This window comes from Columba livia, chromosome 2, assembly GCF_036013475.1.
Source record: "Columba livia isolate bColLiv1 breed racing homer chromosome 2, bColLiv1.pat.W.v2, whole genome shotgun sequence".
Taxonomy (NCBI): domain Eukaryota; kingdom Metazoa; phylum Chordata; class Aves; order Columbiformes; family Columbidae; genus Columba; species Columba livia.
Window position 1 is genome coordinate 151,518,796 of NC_088603.1, and position 22,996 is coordinate 151,541,791.

Consider the following 22,996-nt stretch of genomic DNA (forward strand, 5'->3'; position numbering starts at 1 on the left):
TTCTGAGGCACAAACATTGTACTATAGACTCAGCTCCACGAGTTGCTGACATCAGAGCTAGGCTAGCAAGCTGTGCTAAGACAGAGACTGAACAGACACAGTACCTGAACATGACCATGGATGTCAGCTTGGGAATGCTCTTTCAAAGGCCTTAATTTTTAGAAGAAAGGAGCAAGACAGATGCATCAAATTAAGCACTCATGGAAGGAAAGCTACCTAAACCACACTTTTGACAAGCTTACCCAGAGATCTCATTCCCATTTTGCATTCCTAATCCCAGCTTGCTTGTGAGCACACAAGGCAGCACACGATGGGCCTGATCTGCAAATGATTATATACTATTTTTGCAAATGATGATGCACTATTTTTGCAAACAGAAGTTCTCTGATGGTATTAGGACCACCACACTGTTTCGTAGAAAGCTTTACATGCGTCAGTGAGGGGATTAAAGTGTCAAATAAAACGTTGGTACATTAAAGGAGATTTCCAATAGTCTATCTTATTACTCATCACTGACTCAGCTTGATAATGTAAAGTCAATGAGAGAAGTTGCCAGCATTCCTTTGTGTTATAATCATTAAAGAGCAACCGCCAGTGTTCCCACACTTTCAACTTTTGCAAAATTGTTGCTCTTTGCCCTTTACTGCATCTGTGTTTGCATAACCAAGCAGTGTACAGCTTGTCAGCACCTCTTTATGCCTTACCTTCCTCCCTCTAGGGTTTTGTTTATGTGTCATCAGAACAAATCCACTTCTGAGGATAAGAGCCTGCTTTTCCGTAGTATACAAAAGGTATCAATAATTGCCATATTAATTCTCAAGCGTGAGCTCTGAAGGAATGAAAAACACCTGTACAGTCAAATCTTATTTTAGGAGAAACAACTCAGCTAATTATCTCACACCCTGGACTGTGGGGGTTCCTTTCTGGCTATGTGTCAAGTCAAAGCACCCAGTATGTAGGCAGGCAAGGAGAAGACACTGGTGCTTAACCTCCAGCCAGAGTCACTGCAAGTCCAACACCAGTTCCCTCATCTCAATTAACGTGTGTTTTGCAGTGCTCATGGGCCCAAGTCACAGGGTGTAGAAAGGTGCCACCACTGCTAGCCAGAAAATTTGGGCCATATCTGTCTTTGGTAGAATTTGGGTGCCTAGGGCCATGTTCAGTCACCTCATTTGCACCCATCTCCTTTCCCAGTGACATCTGTCAACAACTCCCTGCTCTGTGCATTGCTTACATCTGCTGAATCACTCTTCTTCACTTCTCACTGAGTAGGTACAGCAATTGTAATGAATTTAGGCCACCTGTGAAAACAACCTCGAGGTCCAAAGTGATGACCCAGTCTAGTATTTGGAACTGTGTGATATTGGAGGTACCGAAAAATCTATTCAGCTTCTTGTGCTCAGAGTTCCTGAGGTGCTCCAGACTTTTCTCCTACATGTGCTCAGGAGCAGCCAGGTTTGCTCTAATAGGCATATAAATTGTTGCAGCTCAGAGGCAGACAATGAGGCTCTGACAAACTACCTCAGAGAGGCCAGGTTTATTAGATGTGCTCAGACAATGCCTAGTACTGACAGCATCAAAACAACACTCACTCTTCTGACTCCTGCATACATCAGGACATTTAAAGACCAGACTCCAGTGCCTGTCCAGGCAAATACCTTTGCCTACTGTTTCCCAGAAGTTAGCCAGATGTCCACCCAGTGTCTTTCAGAAATGAATCATATCTATAAATGTTCAGTAAACTCACTATATTGGCAATGAAGAGCAATATGCTCCTCTGTTGAGCACCCAAATTGTCCAGTGCCTGTGTGGGGAATCCTAGGTGCCCATGTTAGGATGGATCAGGTACCTGCAAACTTTATTATACTCAAACTTTATGTCTACAGCAAAGCAGTTGGAACATGGATTTTATCCCGTATTCAAATGGTAACATCTTGTTCAAGTGCTGAAAGTTCTGCATTCAGTCTTTGGTAAGTAAATACAAGAAAGCTGGGCTGGCTTCCTTGGACCTCAGACTCTGAATTACTTACAGGGAAAACTTACTTTGACAGATCAACTATAGCTACTCTTCAGCAGTACTACCTACTTCAACAGCAAGAAGACTTTCTCAGGTCTTGATTTCTAAATGCTATAATACCTTCTCTCTTGATTTCCTTTTTTGATGTTACATATAATATTTGCATAAAATTGATGAACTAAGCCAAATACTTCTCTTACCACTTCAAAGCTACTGACCTCCATGAAACTGGACTGGTATAAATGAGGGAAGAATCTGACGCAATAGGGTAGTTCAGTATAATTATATATCCACTGTCCAATACCACCAGAAGCCAACTAGCTGCAGTTGTTTCTGCCCAAGCCCAAGGTAAGCTTGGACTCAGCACCATACTAATACTGTCGAGCATCTTATGGATCACAGCTGATTCATACCTTGCTGGCTAGAAGCATAGCCAGAACTTGCTTTCATCTTTCTACAACAGACTCTGGTAGATATTTCCTAAAGATGGAGTTTTGGTAAGATTTTAATATGAAGGAAGTCACAGTATGTTTCTTACACTTTTGCATCCAAGCTGCTGGGAATCCTACTTACTGTTTGAGATGTGATATTATGGAAAGTTATAGTCATGGTGCAAGGTAAACTAAATGCAGGAAATAGACAGAAATCTAAACCGGCAGTTTTGTTCTATAAATCAGGAGAACCCTTCTGTCAGTAATCAGGAGAATAGGCAAGTGGTTGAAGCAGTTGTGTTTCTCCACATTCCTTAAAACAGGTCATCCTGGTTGACGTCTCAAGGTTGTCACACAAGAAACATCTTGATTTTTTGAAACAGGAGAGGCCAGTTAGACTGTGTCTTATTTTAGTAAATGCCCAGATCATTGTTCCATACGTAAACAGTGGCATATAGGATGAATGTGAAGTTCTGAATACTTCAGGTGCATTTCCTAGAAGAAAGTAAATTGAATGTTAAATCCCTTCAGCCACCCAACGCTGGCAGGATTTGACACGACTATACTATGTATTTTGGTGTGCAGCATTCCTTTGACTGCATTACGCTTATTAATTCTGATAATTGAGTATAGTTCAGATTTATCTTAATTAACCTGATTCATACTATACTAATGCTCAATTTATCAGTGTATTTCAATATGCATAATAATACTAATAATAGATCTAGATTTAGATTTGAAACAGATCTGATGATACAGACTGCATGGTAGAAGACCAAATGTGAATACTGTGACCAAATAAGCCAGCCTTGATGAAAATTACAATCCAGTTTTCAAAATCACATGTTCATTAATAGTAGGTTTGAGGATAGGGGGTGTTACTGATTACCATTCTGATACATCATCCACATTTATTTTGAAATAAATTGAGACAAGACAACTTCTGTGAATGAGCAAACAGATCAAGCCTACAAAGTTTGGTTCTATGTGATTATTTTTTAAAGTTACAGTAGACACTGTTAACTTCAGAATCTTCTCACGGACTGTGAGCCTGGAAACCCAGCACTGCGGTCTGCACGGCTCCACTGCTCACTTGCATCTGAGATCACTTGGACTGATCTCTGTTTGAAGCTTTGGGTCAGAGAAATTTTTGGCCAATAGTATTCACCGCAGTTGTGGATCAGATAAGGGTCTGGCTCTTGAAAATGCTGTGTATTTGTGTTTAAATGTGTTCAAAATTTTAAAAGTAAACTGCAGTTAGGACAAAACCATATTCCATGACAGTTAGTAGATGTTAAATTACTGCAGCCTGCTGTTTTGATGTTAGTTTAATGGCTGCTTCCAACAAATAGATTAACCTATTCAGTAACTGCAAAAAATTATTTTAGTTTTCCACAGTTTCTTTCTATTCTACCAGGTTCCCTATAGTCTGTTATTTTAGGATGTGGTCTGCATATGCCACAGCATGATATAATTCATATTGACACTATCAAATATGCTACAGCAAAATATGAAGCTGGGAAAAAGGGAGCTCACACTATGATGACATGTAATTATTTCAAATAGTAAACTGCTGTAGGCAAAAATCTGATATGCTTTCATTAACCATTACCATGCATACCCTGCATGTTATCCACTGCCCAGGCAATGAGGCTTTCTTAAGAGAAGACATGCAGTCTAGTGGCTGGAGGAGTGAACAAAGCTTGGGTTTGAGTTCTCTACTTGCAGTGACCTCATGCAACCCTTTTGCATTCCTTCTGATAACTGTGAAGTGGAATTACTAAGCCATCCTTTCAGAAAGCATTAGCAGGCTTGACTCACTAATATCAATATTACTTGCAAGCTTTTGGAATATAACAAGCTATTTAAGGAGTGCATGAACATGACAAAAATAGGGATGTCAGGGAGAAGCAGGAGGAGGACTGCTCCACAAGGAAGGATGAGCTGGAAGCCGAGGGTGACCCTGGCACAGGTTGTGCACTCGCTCACAATATCTAAACACAGCAGGCAGAGCCAAGTGCTTGTAACAGCATCTATTGACAGTCCCAAACAAGGCAAAGAAGAAACTGGGTTCAAAGCATAACCGGAAGGCAAGTCAGGAACAAAAATAAATAAAACTGCAAGGTATACCCAATTGTCCATCTAAGTACACCTACAACGTAGCTCTAACTAGTAGTGTAGGCCCAGACCCAAACTTAAATAGAGCTCTGAGCACAGTGGGCAGAGGTGATTGCTGGAAGTCCCAGGTGAAGCTGGGCCAATTAAGTTTAGTGTAAGTAGGAACCTAACAAGGACCTCCTGGATCATCAAAAATAATCCCTAGTATCACAATGAACCATGCTCAGAAACTCCAGCTTGGAATGTTAAAAGATTTTTGCTCTTACTGTTTAAAAGGAGAAACTGCTCTAAAGTCTTGAAGTTAGGCACTTTATTTGTCAAGCTGAATTTCTACCTGTCGTCAGCTGATGACCATTTGTTTTCATGCAAAAAGTGCCTTTAGTTTAAAATGTTTCTTTTTGGACTTTCTGTTGTTCCCACTCCCGGTTTGTTTTCTGTTTGGTTATTTATTTGTTTATTTATTTGATTGGGAACAATGGTATCAGTACTTTCGTATCACTACTTTATCTGTCATATGGCATTTGATCTTTTACAGCCACATCATAACAGTGATATCTAATTACCCTGTGATTGACTGGTACACATTACAACAACAGAGATGACCACAGTTTATAGTGGAAATTCTTGTGAATTTTCTCTAAGAACATGACCTTGCACTTCATGTAGTTATACACACATCCGTTTCTGTTAGCTTACTCATCAAAATTCTTAATTGTCTCCCATATTCTGAACCTGATACCTTTTGCTATATTGATGATGCCTCTCAGCTTTGTGTCAACAGTTAATTTCATTTGCACATTCTTCCTGTTTATGTAAAAGTCTCTAATGAAGAACTTGGCAATGTGTCAAGAGCAATCACAGATGTTTTGTGTTAGCACCCTCTTCTCATAGAGTCAGTTGACAAATTCAGGTTGGAAGAGACCTCTGGATGCCCATTAGTCCCTTGTTCAAAGCAGAACTAATATGAAAGTCAGATCAGGTTGCTCAGTCCATTAAATCCCTTTTCAACATGTCCACAGTTGTTTCATCTTTGTTAATTTCTTGTGAATACTGAAACTCTTAAAATCCCTTTTTGTCATCTTTTCACTATTAAAAATAATTCTCTTTTGGCACGATATTTAGATGTTTACCAAAGTCCAACAATCATAGCTCTGTTCCACTTCACTTCTCTGGAAGTAAAATATTTTATTTACTTCCCTTTTTGCTACTAATTCTGAATACCTAAAATGGGGCTTTGGCCTGTCCAGTGGTATGAAGGTTTCTTACATATTTCTGTTTTCTCTAGAGATTATGAGAGTTCAAGAAACAGAAAGGAAGGGTCTTTGAGATCTCAGACTACTTTAAGTTCTTCCCTCAATCAAATCATATGACATAAAATTTAAATTCATATTCATGCCATAATATTTATTCTCCCTCCTTCCTACAAATGCTGCAGTCATGGAATCTGTTTGTCCTTAAATCAAACTTCCTATTACTATGCTGGAGACCAGCTTTTCCATTCTTGAGATTCTTTGTAAGTCAGCTGGAACCTACTAGGAACTTAACACCCACATACAACGGTCTTACCCAAACACACCGTTTCTCAAACTTTCCTGGATTTTGATATTTTGGGAGAATAACATGCACTTATTTCATTTAGGAGAAAATATCCATGCCCAAAAAAATAAAAGTAAAAAAAGCCTTTCTAACCATTATCAGAGTCAGTGAATAATGAGGTTTCTAGTTGGGACTGTGCTTCCTGTCAACCACCGAAGCCAGTGCATCAAGCCAGTTCTTCCACCAGTGTAAACCACCACAGCCAGATTAAGTTTATGCCTATCAGCAGACAGCAAAAGTGCCACAGACTGCAGGCCAAGCTGTAATTGCTGTGCACAGCTACTAAGGGTTCAGACAGCTTGAAAGAACAGCAGTGAGACCAGAAGGCTTTAATCTCTGTGTCACTGATGCAACTAAATGTAGAATAGATCAGTGATGATCAAAGTCTTCTGGAAGTGCCTAATAAGAAACTGGTGGTGCAACCTTTGCTCGAAGTTACAATGGCGAAGTTACAGCAGCAGAACCTGGTCAGATTTAATCCTCTTCAGTGACATCAGGAGTGGGTTTTTTTTAAGATAAAGATCATAAACTATGAGCAAAGCAGGAATAATAATTTATATTAAATGCTATGAGAACATAACTTTCTCTTCTTAGATGTGTATCCCAAATTTTTAAGAGGTGTGAGTCTGAACTTGACACTAAAAGTGGATTCTACAGAATATTCACAGAACTCCTATTTGCCAGTATTATACCTATTGACGCTAGTGTTCTGCTTTTGGCGATCTGATGCCAGCATTTTGGATTTCCATTTTCCTAACAGCTGCACAGTGGCTGACAATCTCCTGGAGCCACCAGAGACAGCAGAAGTTATTGACACCCAAATCCCACTGCAATACAAATTTAGAAGGAGCTGAGAACTGAGAGAAACAGGAAATTTAACCTGTCATAAGGCTGCAGAAGAACAGAAATACCTCCCAGCATAGTGGTAGGAAATATACTCGTCCCTACTTGCTAAATCGTCTGCTTGCATATTGTCAAAAACAGGTAGGCAGGCAAAGCTGTATAACAATGACAGCAAGTAATACGGAAAAACTACTACAAATACAGCAAAAATAACTTAAATTAGATGTGATCACAGGCATGGAAGCAATGGACTCTTTGGTCAGACAGTGTGTTTACCTAAATAGCAAGCACACTGGAAATACGATTAACTTACTGTTTTCTACAGATACAGTCAATACACAGCTAGGGACATCTGTGCACAAGCAGGAACAAAATGGGATCTGTGAATCCATTCAGCCACCATGCAGGAGTGAAAGATTATTCGAACACCAGGGCTTGGGTAAGCAAACAGGTGCAACATCAAACTATGCTGTACATTTCTTCAGTGGATATTTTGTTCTAAATCAAAGCATACTGCCAACTAATAAGGTAAACACAAGAAAGTTCAGTTAGGAAAGAAGTAGTTAAAGCCAGCTGTTCATTTAGTCTCTCTGCGTCAGGAGCAGGAACTCAGTGAGTTGCTTGAACTTGGCATTCTCTTTTCTTTCAGCTTTGTATACATGCCTTTACAATCTCCTGCTACGTTTCCTTTTTTTTTTCCCTTGCACACTGCAGGCACTAACTGTGAAACTCTTTAATTTAACAATATGTTCTTTGTCCTGCAACTGTTCCTGTTTTGCAACCACATAGATTATACGTATGGGCCTGTAGGAATAGTCAAACAGTTAATAAGGGTAGGGTTTGGCATGCATGCACTATGTACAAATTCTGCAATCAAGTCCTAACAGGAAAGCACTGTATCTCCTGTGGTTCCCAGTCCTGACTAAAATATGCAAAATATCACTACTGGGAATGATACCTATTTCCCAGAGAGCTGTAATACCAGTTTTTTCTTATCAAGGCATCATTGAAAGGTATTTTGTTTATAGTTTATGCCATTTATTTTCCCAGGCATATTAGGTTTTCAAAAGCGACCCATGGTTCATTGTGCCTGTCAAAGGTACAGAGGAGTTATTTTAAATTGCGTTATACCCTTAACACAGCATGAATGAAAGAACTAAAGAGAGACCTGTACCAAGTAACTGAAGTATTAACCCCTGAGGTTAAGTATTTGTTTGCGTGATTCCTTGGATCTCCTGTTTCTGCCATGTGCCCCTCTACTTGGGTGTCATGTACATCCTTCAAGAAGGCAGAAGTGCACTGTGCAAAGGGCACTACAGCACAGAGTTACCACAGTCAGGATGAGAAGAACAAGAGTTTACTCTGCAGAGCAACCATCCAAACTCAATTACAGATCCCGACGATGAGACAGGAACCAGAGTGAAATCCAGCACGTTCCTCTAGAGGTACATCAAGAGCAGCAAGAGTACAAGGAGAGCAACACAGTAAACAAAACAAAAAACACTTTATTTGTACCTAATAAAGTAAACAGTCATCAGTGTGAATGTGTACGGAACCCAGATCTGGAAGGTAAGGAAGTAATCTCTTTGCATAATCCTTTTTTAGACTAGAAAGGTTTTTAAAACCCTTCATGTGGGCTTGAGCCTTGAACCTGAAGACTTACTAAAGCAGAATCTGAGGACAGAATTCAAATGTGAATTTTCTTTTTAAAAAATGGCTTTTAGAGGTAGAACCTCAAAAGACTTGGAATTCTAGCCTTGACCTCAGAAGACTTTAAAGAAATGGTTACTTAAACCACTGGAATGCACAGGAACAAGTTGTCTCATGAGGTTCACGGTCAGCTCAAAACCAGAAGGTAAGAAAACCCAGTCAAATATTTTAGACCTCTACAAAGCAGAGATCTAAGCTTTACAGAAATGTGAGAAATTTGTTGTTTGGCTGTGCTTTTGCTCATATTTCAAATGGCAACCCAATTCCAAATTCAGTGAGGCAAGAGCCCCTCACAACCTTTATCAAGGTCCATTCAATCTGCTAACCAGGGTGAGACGTGGTCTTTGAAGAGAGAAAGTGCCCTCCTGTGATACAGTGACCTCTAACCCTGGCAGATCTTGGAAGAACATCCTCACTGATTTTGTCCATTAGCATTCAGTTAGCTTTACCTTCACTGAAGCTCGTTAAATTTCCTGGCCAGCTTTCCATTTTTACAGGACTGTCCACCCTGAAAATCGTAAGCACCGAAGAGCACAGAATAATTCACTCTTCATTCTCCTTTCAAAATGGTTCACTAAAATAAACACTCTAAGAAGAGGCAAAGGGAAAAGAGAAGCAGTCTAGAGAAAACAGAAAAAAGACCCAAACCTAACACAAAGTTTAAAATAGGTAGGAGCAAGAGAGAGACACCTCACCACACAGCTTATGAGCCACCAGAAATGATGATGCAGTGCTGGTCTGCCCTCCAGCCAAGGAGAAGGAGCAAAGCTCTCTTATTTATAGCAGCAATTGGAGAGCCAAGCTTTCCCACTTTGCTTTTGCTTTAGGGACAAGTCCTGCTCACCATAAAAGTCTTCTCCAGGAGTTTACCAAGTCAGCACAGCCTTGGTAGTTTTGCTGTAGGAGGGCAGAAGAGGACAATTCGGAGTGTGCTGTGTGCTGTGTTCAACAGGTTCTCTGCCCTCAGAGATGCAAGAGGGGTGACAGAAGTCACCAGCTCACCTCTCTGCCTGTGATTTAAGTGTGTGTGTCTTGTATGGGACTTGCGTAGATGCCATGTAGCTCCTGAATCTTTGCCACCTGTGGGGAAAGCAAGTCTCCACCCTTGTGCTAAGCTCTTTTCCCTTTGGGCTTGGCAACGAACATGTATTTCTCTCATAACGAGTCTCTGAGAACTCAGAAAAGCAGCATCTATGTGCCATACCTCCCAACTTCCCCAGACCTGCTGCCTAATTAAATCTGCTTCACTCCTGTGCCCCAGGTTGTCTAGGGTCATTAAGCCAGAGCCAGCTGCTGTTCTTGCCAAAAATGCATGCATCCATCTTCTTCCTGCTCTTTCTTTAGATTCCTTCACGCCAGGGGACACAGACAGTAGCAGCAAGTTACACCTCCTGGCTAATCCAGTGTTTTAATCAGTATGGACTATTGTTCTGGCTCAGTGGTGTTTAAAGAGTTAGCTTTCCTCTCGCCATACCTTATTTTCCTCTGGATAGATCTGTTACACAGATGAGCAGATTTGCCCAAAGCACCACAAGAGACAGGTAGATATTTTTACTCTTCTGTTCTTTCAAACTCACAGCCATAGCTGGAGATGAGTGGTCCCTGCAGAACTGTTACTTACCCTGCTGTGCGCAAGGATTGTAGCAGTACTCAGCATCAGGATAGCACTCAATCATCTATGATTCCTTTAAAAGCAACGTCTCAAGGGTGTTTGTATACATTTACTTCAGTCACCCAAAGGTCTCAATCATAAGAGACATGAAGGCACTGCCCTTGGTGATATCTGTCTAGAGGGCAAATAAGAAGAACCTAACCAAATTACAAGTATAAACAGTAGACCTTATCTGCTTATATCATTTGGCTGTCTTCCAAGTGCTTAGACTTAATATTCCCAACAGTTTGGAATATTGTTATCTGTAAAATGCCATGGACATTTATGGTGCTATATAAATGCATATATTAATTAATAACTACAATACTTACTGCCAGTATTTTAAACATTTACATGAGCAACTTAATGAACAACAGCAGGAGCTGCTTTTTTTCAAGCTCATCATACAATCAGCAACACCAACAGATCACAACCAAAGCCCTCTTTGGACATGTCACAGTCTGGGGGATAGCATTCCCTGACCCCACATCTCTCCCCACTCTGCACCTCTTCAATCATCAGGTTTTGAGTTGTTGATGCTCTTGTTGCTCGAAAGCTGAGCCCCAATCGCAGGCCACAAGAACCTGGATGTCAGGTGTGCTTAGCCCCAAGATCTGACTCAGTGCCAGCACCCACAGTTCCTCCCTGAAGCAAGTTATGACCAATGGCATATACAGTGATCAGAGACCCATTTAAGCAAACTATCATTTCTTTACTTCTAGGAACAAAGCATTTAGAGACAAAAGAGTTACAGAACAACAAGCAGACTACACATCTATCTCGCTTAAAAATCTTTCTGTCCCCCAGGGGCACTGCAAAGTAGACCTCACATCTCCAGAAACTTTCTCTTCATATAACCAATACTCCTCAAAGGAGCCAGTCTCTTAGGGAGCATTTACTTTGACTCTCACCCTTAGCATTCAGAGCAAAGCACTTCAGTCCGCAAGTGTATTGGTGATAATCGACAATCCATTGTATTTATAAGTGTTAATGCATTAATGGAATTTGATCCTGCCCGGTGAAGTCAATCATGAAAGGCTGAATTCATGTGAATGTGTTATTGACTGGCTACAGATTTGCAGCCTGAAAAACATTACACACGGCCACAGAATGCGTGTTCATCTGCTAGATTTCAGATTATTTATTTTTTCTACCACTCACCATCACTTGAGCTGTACTGTGCAACTTAGTTCCTCTCACTACCCTTATGTCTTTGTCTGGTTTATAAACTGACTACCAACAAATCATCTGCCAAATTCTCACCCTGTACAAAGACTCAGATAAGAGATCCTGCACTAAGCAGGATCATGAGGAAGACTATGCTGACAGGTCTTCCTTGCATACTGAGGTTCAAAATTATATCTCTTAGCTAACTGACCCCCCTTCACCTAGAGGTGCAGAACACAGGTCCCTCCTAAGTACTGACTCCCCATTTTTCCAAGTTGCTCATCCTGTTCACACTACAACTTTCCTTACAACACACAGAAAAGCCAGCCCCTCACTGAACATTGTTGCTTCACAGACAGCAGTCTCAAACTCTGCAACAGCCCCCCAGGAAGACCCTGGCAGTTCAGCAAAGCCTCAGAGAAGACTTTTAACTGTTATCAAGGAATTTGGCCACAGGATCAATAAAAGGTGGAGCAGGAAGAGGGAAATTTGGAGACAAGTTGAGGCATGTAACGAAAAGGGGAAAAGAGACTTCTGAGAGGAGCAAAGCGTTCCCACCTAGAGCTAGGCTGCAACATTTTGGTATAGCCTTTGCTTGCTGGCTGTACTAACCCTGCAGCATCTCCCTGCAGTATGGGGAGACTGTGTAGTCCCTTCCCTTCCTTTCCCACTAAGCTCGGTGGCCCTTTTGATGTCGCTGGTTCCTCTACAACATCTCCTCCTTGACACTACTCCTCTTGGATGGTTTGTTTACCCCTCGGGCCTGAGGCCCTGAATTCTCAGCATCTTAGTAATGACTTCATGTCCTTTGGATCAAGCCTTCATCAGGCACTACCTGTTTGAGCAGAGAAGAAATGGGAGGGAAAGTAAGAGATATATAATGAATCACAATGAACTCAGAGGATTTTGATTGTGTAAATAAGAGGAGTGTTTAGTCAACAGAGTGTGCAAAGTTATGATACCATGGCAAACTGAAGAGAATGGATATATATCCTCGCTTAATCCCAGTGCACCTTGGATTTATTCTGGAACAAAATGTCTCCCTAGAATTGTCAGCTCGAGGTAATATTTGTAAAGTCATGAGGCGTCATGCAGATTGCATGATGTAGTTGCGTAAGACAATTTTCACAGACTCAGCTCTTTCTGAGGTGTTATACATACATGTCAGATTCATTTGAACTAGATGAAAGGTAGATTTTTAAGACCTCCTGCCTCCTGGAATAGTAAATGTTAACACTTAGAAGACTGATCATTAATACAATATAATTATATATAATAATGGGGTTATATAAATACTGCAAATAAAATGCTGGGGAAACCCAGGGCAATGACAAACAAGAGTCCTGAAGATGTAAGACTGATGTAGACAAGCAAATACTAATAAGAATAGTGCAGTGCATAGAGAAGATCTTGGGGCAGAAGGACATCCATTTTTAGGTGAGCATGGAACATGCTTAATTTTAAAAGACTCCCTGCAGACATCACCGCCTTTTTTTTTCTTCTACTTAAATATATATTTTGTTCCATATAACAGCATTTGTGGGAAAACTGAGAAACAATAGGCAAGATTTTTACGGTAAATCTTCAGAAGAACCATGAGAAAATGAAAAGCCACTTCTTCCAGAAGGAAACATATAAAAATAAGAAACCTAAATGGTCAGAGAAGGTACTGAGTTCCGGACATACCTTGCACTGTATGTCAGATTGTGAACTGCACAGTGTAACCACAAGACAGAGTGGTTTAAGGAGTGGTTTTGCCAGGATCTCTTAGGGTGTGTTTAGATGGCATAATGTGATTCTGACACATTTCTCAGATGCCTGAGCATATATATCCTGGCCACTGTATGCTAATCACCTACATATTTACTGTAGGCCCTCAGCCCAAACTATAGATATGGTAACTCCAACTTGCACTTCTCTTGAAAGTGCATGGTTCTTTTAAAATAATATTGACATACACGATGCCTAATTCTGACTGCAGTCAGCAAAATGTTCTAGAGACTAGTCAGCAAATATTCTGGAGACTGCACTTAGAAAAAAATCCCTTTGGGCTAGTACTCAAAACTCAGCCTCTGCTTTGAAAATAAGGCAAAGAAAACAAAGGAAGCAAAGGAAAAAAGCAAGCAAGCATCCAGAAAAAAAAAAAAAAAAAAGGAAAAAGGAAAAAAAAATAAATGAAAATATTTAAATTAAAGAAAAAAGGAAAAAAATCATTCAGGTGGAGAAAATAATTGTTTTAGTCCCTTTCAGGCATCAATAATCTCATAATCAATCTCAAATATATAGAAGCTTGGGAAGCTTATTGCTATTTATGTCAGCCAGTGACCTCCAGTTTTGACTATACTGCTCTGAAAAAGGAGTGAAATGCTCTTTTGGAGGTTCCCAAAGATGCCTTGGGCTCATTGTCACAGTAAGTCAGACCTGCATCCTCTTTAATCCTCAGACTGTTGTGTAGTTTACCCATGTACCTCAGAGATATTGTACCTCAAAAATGAACCCTAGAGGATTTTCACCAAGAGATGTCCTTCACCAGCTTAGACATGGAACAGCACTAGGGTGACTGAGAGGAGCAAGAATAAATTGAATTGGAGAAGGGTGTCAGAGACAGGACAACTACCCAGAGTAGGATTGGGAAGAGGGAGACTATCAGGTACAGAGCTTGTTATGAGTGAACTGATTTTCTTACTTAAAACCTATAATGTATGCTGCTGACCTAGAGAACTGGGTTTTGTTTGGTTGTTTTTATTTAGCTGTTACAGATACCCCAAAGTTCTACATGTAGAAATACCAACATGCTTCAATTTCTCCTGTGGGCAATGTTAGAATCATAAAATCACAGAATGGTTTGGATTGGAAGGGACCTTAAAGATGATCGAGTTCCAATCCCCTTGCCATGGGCAGGGACACCTTCCACTAGACCAGGTTGCTCAAAGTCCCATCCAGCCTGGCCTTGAACACTTCCAAGGATGGGGCATCCACATCTCTGAGCAACCTGTTCCAGTGCCACACCACCTTCACAGTAAATAATTTCTTCTTTACATCTAATCTAAATCAAACCTCTTTCAGTTTAAAGCCGTTACCCCTTGTCCTATCAGTACCATGCCCTTGTACAAAGTCCCTCTCCAGCTTTCTCGCAGGTCCCCTTTACGTACTGGAAGGTTGCTATAAGGTCTCCCTTGAGCCTTCTCTTCTCTATTCCCAACTCTTTCAGCCTGTCTTCATAGGAAAGGTACTCTTGCCCTCTGACCATCTTCATGTCCCTCCTCTGGACCTGCTCCAACAGGTCCATGTCCTTATGTTCAGGGCCCCAGAGCTGAACACAGTTCAGCTTATTGTACTAAATTGTCTCAGACTGATGGTTTGAGGAGATTAGATGCATCTACAGTTATGTGTAAAGCTCTATACAGCTTTTCTACACCTTCTTTACTGGGACAATCATGTTGGTAGTAGACTGGCTGACTGTAACCTACCTCTTGACTTCCCCCAAGTATGTTATTCCTGCTACATAGTACAAATGTTTTTGTTAGCTTACCCTAGCCCAGAATTTCTCTCTTGCCTAGAGCCTTTGTCTGTGAACTTCCCCTCCTCTAACTCCAATCAAAATGACGTCTCAATAGATGTTTACACTCCATATACAGAGAAAATGATGTTGTGGTTTCTGGTAAAACATTTCAGTATGCAAACAGTGTACCAAATACATGTTGTCTTCCAAAAGTACAAATATGCACTCTTTTCTTACAACTCTGTCTATTGGAATATCCACCTAGAAAAATACCTGTTATCACAAAAATACATTTCTTTTTGTTGGCAATAGAAAATATTCCCATCTTATATACCTGTACACAGGGAGAGGATTTTAGCTTTCATTTCTACCATTTATGTTCTTTTACTCTCTCTACTGCTTAACAGATCGATTCATCTATAGTATCTACCCATCTATCTCCTCTTCTAGCTTAAGGGTAGAAAAAAGCAGCTTTATGGTAAATTGTCTGACACCTGTACCCTGTGGAAAGCTTATCCATTCACTGAAAAATGTCTTTAGGCATGTCCTGAAGGATTTTAGTCCTCTCTTCTTCCAGTAAAACACTTTCTTCGGGAAACTGAGAGCTTGACATACTTCTAACCTGGTACTTGTTTTCACAGCACTGCTAAAATAAAGTGTTGTAATTTACAGGTTATTATTTTTCCATGAAATGCAAACGTATCCTGCAATGAAGATAAACACTTACTTTTCACCACAACGCCTCCTGTTTTAATGCCAGTCTTTTCAGCAACATCACAGCTCATGTGCTAGTTTCTAGTGTAAAGTCAATAAATGAACTGCCTTAGGTAGACAGCCCTGGTGTCTTCTGCTATAGTGAAGCCCATGAGGAATGCCTGGGGCTGGTGTCCTCTAAGCCAAAGTTCACATGCTTTCCTGACCCTGAACTCTTTAGAGATATTTTGCCTTCTCCATCAGCTCCAGGCTACAAAATCACCATCTGGTCACTATAAAGCAATTGTGGGCTCAGATTTCATTTGGATGGCAAATCCAAACTAGCCTTGTTTGCTTAATTCTGGGTCTCCTATTAGTCTTTGTCAAAGTTTTATTTTGAGTTCAGTGTGGCCTCATCTCTCACAAAGAGATCTACTGAAGATTCCCCCAAATGGTCACAATCTGTTCTACAATTAAACTTGCCTTTGTCAGACAAATACAAAAAACTTTTTTTTACTGAGTTCCAGTTTTGTTTTTGAATTCTATACACTTTACATTTTTGTAATGCAATTTCATGCCTACCCTTCTCCACTTGAATTAACTGAAAACAGTTAAATATAACAAGGATACCCAGGCCTAGTCTTGTGAAAAAAATCTTAGATTTTGATTGACTCAGGTTTTTTTGACCCTTTACTTGCAGGTAGAGAGTTAAGTATCATCTGAACTTCTCTAATTATCTTCCATATTTCCAAAGAGTTTCCATTTCTGTGACAAGATACTCAGCTTTGCCATGAGGATTATTTCTCCCAATATACTTGTCCTCCTGGTAGCATTTGATGTCCAGCTATCTTTGGTTCTTCCTCTGACCCAATTCAAATTGTTTCCTCATAAGAGGTGATTTATTTCTACAGAGCTTCTCCCTCCAGTTCCCAGTGTACTGGACCACAAACACTTTAAAGGTACAATTCCCAACCCAGTAACTGTCACTTAAACCCAGCATGAATGGTTTTGAAGTTTGCTCATTCATGTTCACTAATTCCACACTAGCTCATGTCAAGAGAGTATCTAGAGAACAAGGGTTATCATCTACAATATCACATTATGATTATTGCATTTGAGACTTACAAGGGTTTTTTTAACACCTGGATTTTTACAGGGTAAAAGAGGCAGCCTCTGGGTGGCCTTCTTAGGAGGTAATTGTGGGGCTGGCTGTCAATGAGGTAAAAATAGTCTCAGAAAACTTTTGTATATCCAGACAGAAAGCAATTTAAGTAAACAAACAGATTAAACATCCTAATCTTGCACAGACCACAAGCAGGAGCACTGCTGCTTTATCACTACAGAAACAGGGAAGAAGAGGCTGTAGGAATCAATTGATCCAAAACTGCTTTGGGCAATGCATTTGGAGCCAGAGTGACATGATGTCCCATGCCTACACAGTGGTAGTTTTCTGTGTTTGTTTGTTTAAAAAAATAATTGCCAAATTTGAGCCCTGCCAGAGAACAGCATGCGAAAGAATCCTTGCAAATCCAGTTCCAAAGGGCAGGATAGATTTCAATCTATCAATCACTATATCCCAAACAGTCAGTGATGTTCATGTAACACACTGGCTTCCTTCTAGTCTCTGCTTGATGTTTTCCAAGGTGCTCATAGCACTTGGATCCTTTTTGGAACCACAGGGTGTTTACTGTACCAACCACGGGAATACATTTCATTATGAATTTCCCTGCCCATTTATAGAAATATGTATACTGTCTGTTCTTGTAACGTTAACAGGCTTCCTTAATAAATTAAAAAATAAATGTAGAAAAACAAAGCATTATCCTTCAATGACTTAATAAGTTTTTGCATCATCATCACCATTATTATTATTATTAAAGTATCCCAGCAACAGAATAATAAAATTACACTGATGTGAGCAATTCACACAGCTTTGATTAAGGATGTGTCAGCACTTTCCCGCATGAATCCTTCTTTTTGGTGGAATGAAAAGGAGTGGGAAAGAGATAAAAATCGCCTGCTGTAATTCTTTGTGGGCTGCTCCCTGGCAGATGATGTTTTAACAGAGGAGCCGCTTCTTTATTAATCCAGCTTTACAGAATAAATTAGCCTGAAACATTTATGATCCTGATTTTTAGGACTGTCTTTGCATTTAATTTGCAGGCCCCAGTGACTGTCTGATGGATATGGCTGCTTGTCTGAGGGCACATTCCCTGAAGTCATGTGTGAAGTCGTGGAAACCAGCACGCTTTAGAGGTGTGACCAGGCTTGTACGCATCCTTGTTCCCTCATATGCATCCAAATCCAGCACCGAATAAATCCCTCAGAACGGACTGATTCAGTTTAAACCACTGGTTCTCTACAGTAGGCATAACAAAAACTGGTGTATGGAGAAGTTACAGTCTGGAGTGGGATCTGAGTTACACCATCCATCTTCAGGTACCTGACTTATCTTCTCTGATGTTTAAGAAGTAGGTATTTGGCCCTAGTGGAATAGCTCAGACACCTAGACTTCCTAATACAAGCAAGAACGAGATCAGACACCTCCTGCAGGCAATTCAGGGCTCCTAGGTGCTAAGCCAGTTTTCTTGAGCTCTTGGGTAGGAAATGGTTCCAATGAGGAGGAGACAAAAGCTTCATCCTTCTTTGGCCTTAACCCAGACCTTGCAGAGTAAGATCCTGAGCATCAAGGCCTTTCCTGAGAGTAGTGTCCTTGAAAACCAAAACAATAACAAAATAACTTAAAGAGAGGACTCCATCCACTTTCTGCCCAACCTACTGTCTAAAATACAGTCCTGGGAATGGAGGGTCTCAAGCCTTCCTCACCCTGAGGATGGTTGAACTAGATGACGTTTGAAGGCCTTCCAATGCAAACTATTTTTTGATTTCAAGCCTTCGTCTCCTGCCTCTCAAAGGCATGGTCTGGTCACCAGCCCTCAAAGCAAGCCATGTGCTGACTTCTTGCACATCTCCTGTCCACATTGGACCAGTTGACACATCCAGAATGGTAACATGAAGAGAATAATCAAGAATGTGACCCTGCAGCCATGTGGGTGAAGCATGCTATTGGGAGAAGAAAAGCTTGCTTTGGGGTAATTATGTTCTGGCTCTCCTATATATTTTCTGCTAGATATAGTCTGTCAATAAGACGAGTAATGTGGGCTGTGAGTCAGTTAGTCTTGTTGATTGACAAACCCAGTTTATTGCTCATAGAATAAGTTCTATTGCAAGGAAGGTAAGGGTACCAGTGGCTTGTCTGTTAGCGTTTAGCATTTATATTAACTCCTAGTGGTAACAGATGAAAAGCCTATACATACATATACACGTCAGTAAATTAAACAGTTCCATGGAGCATTGCAGGACACCAGAAGTCCGTCATCTCTACCGTTTAATTGTATAACAGCTCCTGGCACATTTCTGGGCTGAGACAAGTAATACATTCCTAAACACTTCCCCTAGAGTTAGCACAGTCCATTGCCCACTCCAACAGGGAATAGCCACCCCCTCTTTTAGAGAGCAAAAGAGTCTAATAACAGGAGATAGATGCCAGAGAAGGGCTGTAGGTATGTTTTTAGTGCTAGAGGTGTTTGCAAGCAGAAGTTTCAATGTGCAAGGCACTGCACAAAAAATTAAGACATTGTCTCTGAAGAGAAAGAGACTGTCCTAACCAGTCTCTATTTTAGCTGCGTTATAGTACTTCTTGACTTAGAGATGGCTCTCCACAATAAATTCTACATGCTGAATTTCATTACTGCTTTGTGCCTGTGAAACAGTCATGCAGTGGCAAGGTCTGGTGAAAAAGAGACCAAGGCAATGTATCAGTTTGAAAGGAAAAGGGTGAAAAATTCAGATAAACAGAGATTGCCTCAGATGAGCACGATTCCAGAGGCTGCCCCACACACAAGGCCACCAGTAAGGATGGGCAGCTTAAAACCACAGCCTGAATTACTCTTCTGTACAGAGCAGTGTGATTATTACATATGCAACAGAGCTTGTGGGTAGTGCAGAGGAATCCTGGAAGTATTTTAAGCAGTGGTTTTCGCAATTTGTGGCTGTGACAGATACAAACCTAATGAACAACACAGGGAAAGTGACCTTGTTAACTCTTTCATAGATACTTATCTAAGACCTTTTTGGCAGAGAGAGGAGTCTTTTCCCTAAACCTTTATGTAGAATTGAGTTGAACATGTTTCTTAGCAGTAACAAAAACAACAACAAAAAATTATATTTGTTTTGCACATGGGAAGGAAAGCATTGACACATATTCAAAGTCCAGGAGTGAAGTCTCTGTAAGGAACAAGACAGTGTTTCAGGTTTCAAATACCTATATTCCTACTTTGGCAGGTGGTATATACCTACTCTGATTTTCAAGAGGGCCCATACTGGCTTCCAGGGGCAAACTGATTTATAAAGCTGATGATTTGCTCCATCACAGCTTTCTAGAGGACTCTGGGGATCTCAAGGAATCTCCGAGCTCAGAGGATGTGAGCAGAGACACTCATCTTACACGTGATGAAACACAATCCAGCTTCTCCTATAGGGGGTCATTGAGGCATTCAACATAATTAATTGGATGCACAAGTGGAAGCAGGGAGGAGAAGAAGGAGCACAGAGCTTGAGAGCTGGCAAGGAGAACTACATGAGCCTGTGAAGATACTGAAAACCAGCATGGGATTACCCACCCCAGACATCAGAGGTGTCTCAAATCCAGTTTCTTGTACGAAGCTTGCTACGTGTCATGTTTAATCAGAGAGCACAATGTGTAACTGTTGTATTCCTCTAAACTGCATAAAATGTGAAGCAGAAAGCACACAGCAATGCAGGCATTTTTCCCATGTAGTTTTATTCTCAGCTTAGTAACTAAGAGGTCAACTTCTCACTTCCAACATCTATTAATAGCTCCACTATAGTATCTTCATCTGAAAAGTAACAGTTCCAAGCAACAGACATTGGTCTGCTCTGTTTAATACCAGTAGCAAGCACAGAAACAGTTCATGGATTTTGAACTGCCTTTCTGAATGTGGTAGACCGTGCCCGGGATACCTCCCTAAATGAAAAAGATAAATGTCCTGAAGCATACGACAGACTCACTTCCCATGCGGGGAAGATGTAATCTTCACTCAAAGAGGAAAAGGATTTTGTTTTCTTTGTTATTGTTCCAAGTGACATAGTAACATCTACCTGAATGCAGACAGTAATTGCGACTGATACCTATCAGTGTAAGTAACATTATACAACAGGATTTGACATAGCACATAAGGAGCACAGTCATTTTCTTAAAAGCTGGGTGGTTACCAAAAATGCATACAATAATTTAGGGTCAGGATTCTTGTCTGGCTGTATGTCCTTCCAGATAACTGTGTTATAGAACAGTTAGTTACATTCAAAACTGTGCAGACTGTGGACTTTCTAATTCAAAAGCTGAACTTAAATGTTTTGTACTGTTGTCTCACATTAGCCCCAAACATATTTGCCTCTGTAATTGCTTAATAAAATCAAATAACTAAGTACCACTGCAAGGAGGGGTGTTGTACAACTAAGACATCTTGTTCTACCTGAAACAAAACTTTTTAAATTCATTTTACTAATACTTTGCTTACATTTCATTTCATGTTCTTAGTTTTCCATTTTCTCCAATTTTTCTCATTTCTTATTGCTTTTAAACTGAAAAATTCAAATGTTTTCATTTTCTCTAAACCTGTTCGTTTTGTTATTCATCTGAAACTAATCCACAGATTTAATTTTAATGTGAAAATTATTTCTGTAACTCTCCAGCAAACTGTATTTTTTCAAGACAGATCCACAAGCCGTCCTACGTAGCCCTATCCATGGCCCTGAGGGTTCTGGAGATGGCATAGCCTCACAGGGTGTGAGACAGCTGGAAGGTGGGAACGATTTGGAGCAGCTGGTAGCTCTCCATCGCTGCCTAGACCATGAAGAAACAACCTCCAGGTACCATCATGGTGTGCTGCAGCTATCAGTCTTGCTCTCCTTACAGTGAGGGCAGTTGGCCAGACTCATCCCTGCTGTGTGCCAATTCCCTTTTCTGAGGAAAGAACGTGACGATACATGTTTCTTCCCTCCCCTGGCAGTCGCTGTTATAAATGTCTACATTTCGCAATGAACTCTGAATTATCTTCTAAAATTATACATGGCATCTCCCATCTGGCACTGATGTCAGCATGGCATATGTTTACCATGGGAACCTGAAGATAACTTCAAACTTCTACAAGAGGAAAATCAGCTTATTTCACTTTTAAGGTCAAACCTGCAGCAGTGCGAGTTCTGCAGGTGGCAGCCAGATGAAACAGCTGCTGATCTGTCTCCTCTAGGATTGGATGCAGCTCCTCAAGCTTCACTGGGACCTGGTCACCTAGGGCAATCCAAAGAGGATCCAAATCTCCCAAGGCTTTCTTTGTAATCCTTCACTTAGGCCACCTACTGCCTGAAACTCCCTGGGGAGAAAGGAGGCAAGCCCAGACCTTCCTGTGTCTCTTCCATCTGTCATTCTTCCTGAACCAGCTGGGAAATTTGCTAAAAAACTCAAATATATGTTAGTGGTCTGCAAATTTTTTACCCCAGTTGTCACAAGCCTAAAGCAGGCTGCAAAGAGGACTTTGGTAGTCTTCACATAGAAACAGCATCCTTTGAAATAAAACCATACAAAACCTCGAGGTAGTAATTCTGGTATTTTACAGACATTAATTTTTTTATGGCAACTAGCTAGCAATAGAAAGTCCTTACAGAGAGTGATGGTTCTTGGAACAAACTTGTCCCTCGAGTATTTCGTGATTGTGTTTGACTTCTGGCACATTCAAAAGACTTAAATGAATGAGGACAAAGCTGTTTTGGAATTTGCTTTTAACCTATTTCCTTGAAACAATAAATTTGTTCAAGGGCAAGGATTGGCCTCTTTGTTCTGTGTTTAGACAGCACCTGTTTCAGTAGTGCTACATACATGAGGTGGTTCCACTTACTTATGTCTTCATTTACTATCTGAGTTTGTTAAAGTCATCATCTTTCAGTGAGTTTAACATATCTTGATATGAACTACACTGCTATATTATCATTTACTACCCCACCCGTGCAATAATAGTATATAATCTCATTTAAATAGGACTTTTTTAACCAAAGGGTGCTAACATTTTAATGCAGAAATAGGGGATTAACCACATGAGGGAGAAAACAAGTTTTAAAGGACCAAAAGATTATAGATAATTGTAGGACTGACAGAAATTAAGAACATTGTAATATTAGTGGGTAGAGAT

The 22,996-nt window shown here is 40.5% G+C and overlaps 2 long non-coding RNA genes across 5 annotated transcripts in view; one reads left to right on the forward strand and one right to left on the reverse strand.

Moving 5' to 3' along the window:
- Positions 1-22,996, reverse strand: part of LOC110362457 (uncharacterized) — a 132,505-nt gene that overhangs the window by 35,311 nt on the left and 74,198 nt on the right. The gene's annotated exons all lie outside the window — the stretch shown is intronic.
- LOC135578703 (uncharacterized) lies at positions 1,018-22,630 on the forward strand. Of its 4 annotated transcripts, none has more exons than XR_010470794.1 (5): positions 1,018-1,970; positions 7,331-7,444; positions 8,399-8,574; positions 17,892-18,167; positions 21,523-22,630. It is a non-coding gene; the product is annotated as an uncharacterized LOC135578703 (long non-coding RNA). The 4 variants fall into 4 exon arrangements; XR_010470796.1 differs by having other exon boundaries at positions 21,527-22,630; XR_010470795.1 differs by lacking the exon at positions 8,399-8,574 and having other exon boundaries at positions 1,022-1,970.